The sequence below is a fragment of the Cyclopterus lumpus genome, chromosome 9 (assembly GCF_009769545.1).
Source record: "Cyclopterus lumpus isolate fCycLum1 chromosome 9, fCycLum1.pri, whole genome shotgun sequence".
Taxonomy (NCBI): domain Eukaryota; kingdom Metazoa; phylum Chordata; class Actinopteri; order Perciformes; family Cyclopteridae; genus Cyclopterus; species Cyclopterus lumpus.
The window spans coordinates 14,597,185-14,603,184 of NC_046974.1; the positions used below are offsets into that span (position 1 = coordinate 14,597,185).

Sequence of the window (6,000 nt, forward strand, 5' to 3'; positions counted from 1 at the left end):
GGCACCTAGGACAGTTGTATCTACCAACTTCCTTTCATGACTGTGGAAGACATGGTGGACATCTAGTGGTATAATTTGGTACTGACCTCTCTGAAAGAAAGAAGGTATAAGCGCTCTGCTACATTATCTCAGTGTTGAAACTCAAGGCCACTGCACCTAGCCTACATATATAACATATCTTTGTTGCAGATCAACAGTGGCTTCCACACTATATACCTAGAGCCAATGACGCAGGATAATGCTATAGCAAACCACAAAACTATTACTTTACCCTATTTCTCCTCAGTCTGTCTCCACAAACTGTGTGTTTTTATGTATGTTCTTGCACACAAAATGCAAAATCCTACATGCAATAACACCAGCAACAACACCACAGTTACGGGAACAAGATTCTAATTTTGAGTTTTAGTGGAGATGTCTTTTATATCTATTTGTCCAGCGCTGTCTTGAAGCGCTGAGAAAACTCTGGCCCCTGACCTGGCTGGCATGGCTAGAATGAAACAGCATGAAAGATGGACCGGAATGCTGCTGGAGAAAGCTCAACAGCACTGGCACTGCAATGGACTTGTGAGAGCACTCTCAGCACAGGCTTCTGTCTGGCCTTTTCAGCTACAGTAGTCCAGAAAGGACTGAGTGGCTTTGTTTTTTAGCTTTATCGCTCTTTTATTAACTGTGTGGGAAGTCCACTCCCATTGCTTTTACACTTTGGTGAGATTAAAGTTGGGAGAATGAGCTGAGATCATTCGTTGGCATAACTACCTCAACAAGGAGTGTCCTGCTGCTTGGATAAATACTCAATTTAGTCTGCCGTATATTCAACTCCATCCAATGTTCCTCAAGTTTTTTTTTAAGGGTTGAATTAGTTTATTTAGGGAATACCATTTTGTTCAAGTTCAGTAAATCCCAATTTGGTATCCTGTGGATACCGTTTTCACTTTCACAATAATTCATCTTACATCTGCAAATGCCTTCACCTCAGTTTTAATCAAACATTTAGAAAGGGTCTTTATTTTGCAATCAACAATTTCACAATTTTTAAATGTGACACCTTTTTGGGCTAGATGACATCATGAATTTATTTAATATTACGCAAAATGGAAAGTAGGTGTGATCTTTATGGTCGTAGAGCACTTTGAAATGAAACTCTTCCCCTCATCTCATCCCCTCTTGTCCACTTCTCCACTGGCCCTATTCTCACCCCGACAGCTCGCCCAAATATCCAACAGGCCTGCGCACCCCCTGCCTCAGCACTGTACTGGAACTGTTCTAAAGCTGTCAAAACACCCAGCTTCTCACACTCCCCAAGTCCACAGAGAGTTCTCCTCAAAAACACACGGTCCCAAGCACTAATAAACACACACACATACAACACACACTCAATGGAAAACATGCAGCCCCGTATACACTGACACAAGTAGGTCAGAGCTGCAGTGGGTCTTCCAAACAGTCCTCCAGCACCATGGAGCTGATAACAGTATCAAAGATTAGATTATACCTTCACCATGGACACACACACACACATATGAACAAACAGCACATACCACATGTACGTATGTAGATCTACACTATGAAATAATTCACTTTTTTTTTGAAGGATGATGCAATTCTGTTTTGTAGAACAACAAGACAAAAGTTATCAACCGAGGAATTTCAATTTGTTCCTCTGTAATGCTCAAATTCAGAGGTCAAAGGTGAGGTGTGAGAATGGAATGAATTACTGGAGGTTTAAATAAAATCAGCATGTAAACTGGCATCTTAAATGAGTCAAGGAAGAAGAACAGTGAAGAACAGAAACATACATACAGTACATCAGTGTCAATCTCTTGTTGTAATTCTTTGTATTTTAATGACCAAATTAAGCAGTTACATTTTCCCCAAACTAGGCAGGATTAAAAAAAATATGTGTTTGAGGTGTCCACCCTGTACAGGGAGAAGTACATTTGAATCAGCTGTGTGATTCAAAGAAACAGTCTGTATGATTAATGAGCTATTAAACTGTGCCCAAGGTTTCCTGTATCCCAAACAGTAAGCTAAAGTTATAACACTTTCTGTTGACACACTTGTCATTCGGTATCTCCCCCCCCCCCCCCGGCCCTTTGCAACAGAAAGTGTTTACTGACTATAATACCGACGTACGATCAGGTCAAGTCTGTGCCAATGATGATGGGCCATGATGGTGGAAAATGTCTGGAATGTAAAGTGGCAATAGCTGACCAGAAGGAAAGGATGGAGGGCGGGATGAGTGAAGGAGAAAGGCAGGACTGCTGAGGGTCTATGGTGGGTTTGGTGGTGGCAGAGATTCTCTGTCTGAGAATAAACAGACCTCTGATTATGATATGAATGCCAACTTACATTTGTACTGTGAGTGTCTCTCTGTGCCTTGCTAGCTGGCCTCAGAGTCCATTTAGAGTCATGTGGCATCTGGCACAAACAACCACCAACAGCACATCTGCCACCATCATTGCAGACTAGCTGTAACTACTACATCTGTAATACTACACGCTGCTTTAATCAACTAACTGGTTTATCAAATATGCAGTATACACTGTTTGTTGCCAGATATAACGATTTCATTGGATTATCTAACTGTTGTATCTGTTTGGTAAGATTTAACTGCAAAAGATCTAACTCAATACATTTCACAATAATAACCAAATTTCAAGGTAAAATGTTGATATCTACCTAAATATCTATATTGGTATCAGGCTAACAAAAACAGTATCAGTCTGCCTCTATTTAAAACACACTGTTACTCACAGATACAGAAATAGAGAGGAGGAAATGGAGGGGAGGTAAAAAACAGGAGTGTAAAAAGCAAAAACCCCAGACAGACTGAGACACAGACAAATAAACCACATTACAGAGAGCTGAGGCATAACAGGAAGGTCCTTTGTTGTGTTTAGTTCAAATACCCTGCATGTTGTTTATCCATTCTATTACTTAGAGTTCCTCATATTGTATTGCACTTGCACAAACAAAAACAAACCTGTTGTGTGGTGAAAACCTTGAATCTCACAGGCGGAGCAAAACAACGTATTTATCTCATAGGAAAGGCAGTTTTGACTTCATCCAATAGGGCTTTGAGAAAGTTGTAATGGGTTTTGTAACCATGAGAGGTCAAAGCTTTTTTTCAGGCATTAGAGGAGCCATGTCATCATCAGCTGGCCCCAGAAATCACCAAATATAGAGATACCCTACACACTGCTTGAATCTGTCAAAATGGAGGTCAACATTGAACTCCAATTGTGGGAATATCGTTAAATAAGATGGCACATGCATACAGATGCACACACACAACTGATACACTATGCACAGTCGGCATCCTAAAATAGCGTGATGGAAAAATCTATACTGGTGTACGGTTATTTCTGCACTGCTGTGCCGTGGCCTGGTGATACAACCGGCATACAATAGTCACCTCATACTGTGACCACATGTCCTTCATTGCAAAGCTGCAGCACGGCCACTGAGGCTTTAATCATTTGAATAAGGGCAAGGGGCATTGGGGTGGAAGCTCTTTGCACATAACTGTTGATCCCAGCTAATCCAAACCACTTGTGAACAGAGATCCTTCAGACCAGAGAAATGTTCAGATGAGGCACACTAGGATGTGCAAAATGTAATAATTTACTCATCTCGAAATGTCCTGAATAATTCTATACGGTTTGTAACCATTTAGTTTAGATAAACAGTTTGTGCCTACTGTATTATTGATCACTGCGGGGAGGGGAAAGTAAAAGGCCATTTAACAGAAAACCATAAGTGCTATAATGGAGCCTAACAACACTCAGGAAGCCAATCATTATTAATAACAGGACCTCTATTGAGAAATGCATCGGTATTCAGAAGCCCATCATATGAAATAGTAATGATATGGATGATATCGAATAAATATGTTGAAATGAGAGACATGTATTCTAGTGAGAAATAGATCTATATACAAGCTTTAACTATGTATATATACATGAATATGATTTCCATATCATGCTTCAACTTTTTTTTCCCCCTCAATTAGTTGTAACTAAGGAAAAAGTTCCTGTTGTATGCAATGAAAAAAAATAGATCCGAGCTGAAACTGGCTAGCCAAACACATTATGGTGAGTCAACTTCAGATTTTCATGGAGAGAAAACCACAAAGACTGGATTCAGACACACACTGACTAGGATGATGACAGAACTCTCATCTGCAACTTACCATCAGTCAGTAAATATGATTCATCCATTCTGGTGTGTGTAAGAGAAAGAGAGAGAGACAGAGTGTCAGTCAGGTTGCATCAGCCTCCTAAAATGTAAAAGGAAATGGGCAGCCATTGATTGAATGGCATGTGGGCAACAAAGAAAACAATCCATATATAGATTTGAAAGGAAACACCTTTACCTGTGGGCAGGTATGATCACACACAGTTACACAATTACAGATTAAAATATTGTGGTTCCATCAACATTTAAACTAGTCTGACTCTGATAAACAGGAATGGCACCCTTGGGCGTTTCTCGCACCATAGATTAATTAAAAGCCTTCAGCCTTACTAGAGAGGAGACAGAGGCATGTGGCAGAGAGCATATGCATGTGTCAATGTGTTTTTTATTATTTTAGTTTCCAACAATAGGGGCAGGAGTTCATGTGGTTCTGCGTGTGAGCCATTGTGTTTATATCTGTCTAGGTCTGTGTGTATGAGTTTGGGTGTGTTGGAAGGTTTCTTTCTGGATGCATGCGATGAAGGCAGAGCAGGGAGCAGTGTAAGAGGAAAATGTGTGATGAGGCATTCCGAGAAATTAAAAGATTTCTGGGTACAATGAAAGCAATTAAGTGCCAAAACATAGCAACACCCAAGGCCACAGAAAGCTGAAAGAAAACACTGAACCATTGTTCTTGATCACATTTCCAAGTGTCCCAGTAGCACCGGCAATCAGTGCTAAAATGACATGTTGCAACGTCTACGTGGCATTAAGCAAGCATCACCTGAGCACAGCCAATCACTGATGTTGCTGAGGGTTTTAATTGGGGTTTCTTCACTCTTAATGAATGAAAGCCACAGCTTTAGAATAGTGTATGTAATGGAATGTCAGTTATTGCAGGAAGGCACTGGACAGACAGGCAGACAAGAAGTTGAAAGAAAACAGGAAGAGGAAAAGGCAGACAGACAAGGCTTCCAGGCATTGAAAATGAGAGACGATAGAGAGTATCACTCACTTTCACAAACGAGAGAGAAAGAAAGAGACACCCAGAGATTAAATAGCATACAGAGATGCAAACATATAAATATATGCATGTACACTGGCTCGCAGATGCACAGGAGGATATATTTGTTGCAGTGATACATCCACACCACCATGATACACAGAAGTGCACACACACACAAGCATGAACATAAATAGAGAAGAGCTAGAGCCAAGCAACCAAGCTGTGCCTCTTGGTGTCTGTGGCATAACATGCTGTCTTTTTCTGAACACACATGAAGTACCCACAAACATGAACTCGGTAAGATACATGGATTTGGTGAAATGAAATGGACATCAGGTCTGAAGAAGGAAATATTCAAATGTAATGTGCTGTGTGGGGGGGTTAGGGGTTAGGGGGAAAGTAGCAGCAACTTGTATATGCTAATAATAATTTAAAGTGTGTCTGTGCAAATTGGCAAATGTGAGATTTGGGCCTAAAACCTCAGTGCCCCCGTCAATCCACCTGCCATTTTTTTTTAAAGAGCAGCCTCCTCTTCCGCTAGAATGCTACTTGACCTTGACCTTGTCTTATCTCAGGCCGATAATCAGTATTTTTTAAGCTGCACAATGTCGAACATGTGAGCAGGCAGTTACCTACAGGTGATGATCCATAGAAAACAACCCAGAACCTGAAAGGCATGAAGTCACACCAAGAAACATCTACTAATATTTTTTTTTAAATGGATTGAAATACATTTTGACCTGCAGCAGCAACATTGTGTGATTTTGTTAATTAATTACAATCCGAAATCACTGATAATACAAAAATGTAGCGGT

General features: G+C 40.5%; 1 protein-coding gene across 3 annotated transcripts in view; it reads right to left on the minus strand.

The window, feature by feature from the left end:
- Window positions 1-6,000, minus strand: part of rhobtb4 (Rho related BTB domain containing 4) — a 34,417-nt gene that overhangs the window by 24,760 nt on the left and 3,657 nt on the right. Inside the window, exon 3 of one of the 3 annotated variants that reach the window (XM_034540949.1) lies at window positions 4,196-4,224. The exons of the other annotated variants lie outside the window; for them this stretch is intronic. The gene's annotated coding sequence lies outside the window, so the exon portion shown is untranslated. The remainder of the gene's footprint in view (window positions 1-4,195; window positions 4,225-6,000) is intronic. 3 annotated transcript variants of the gene reach the window in all.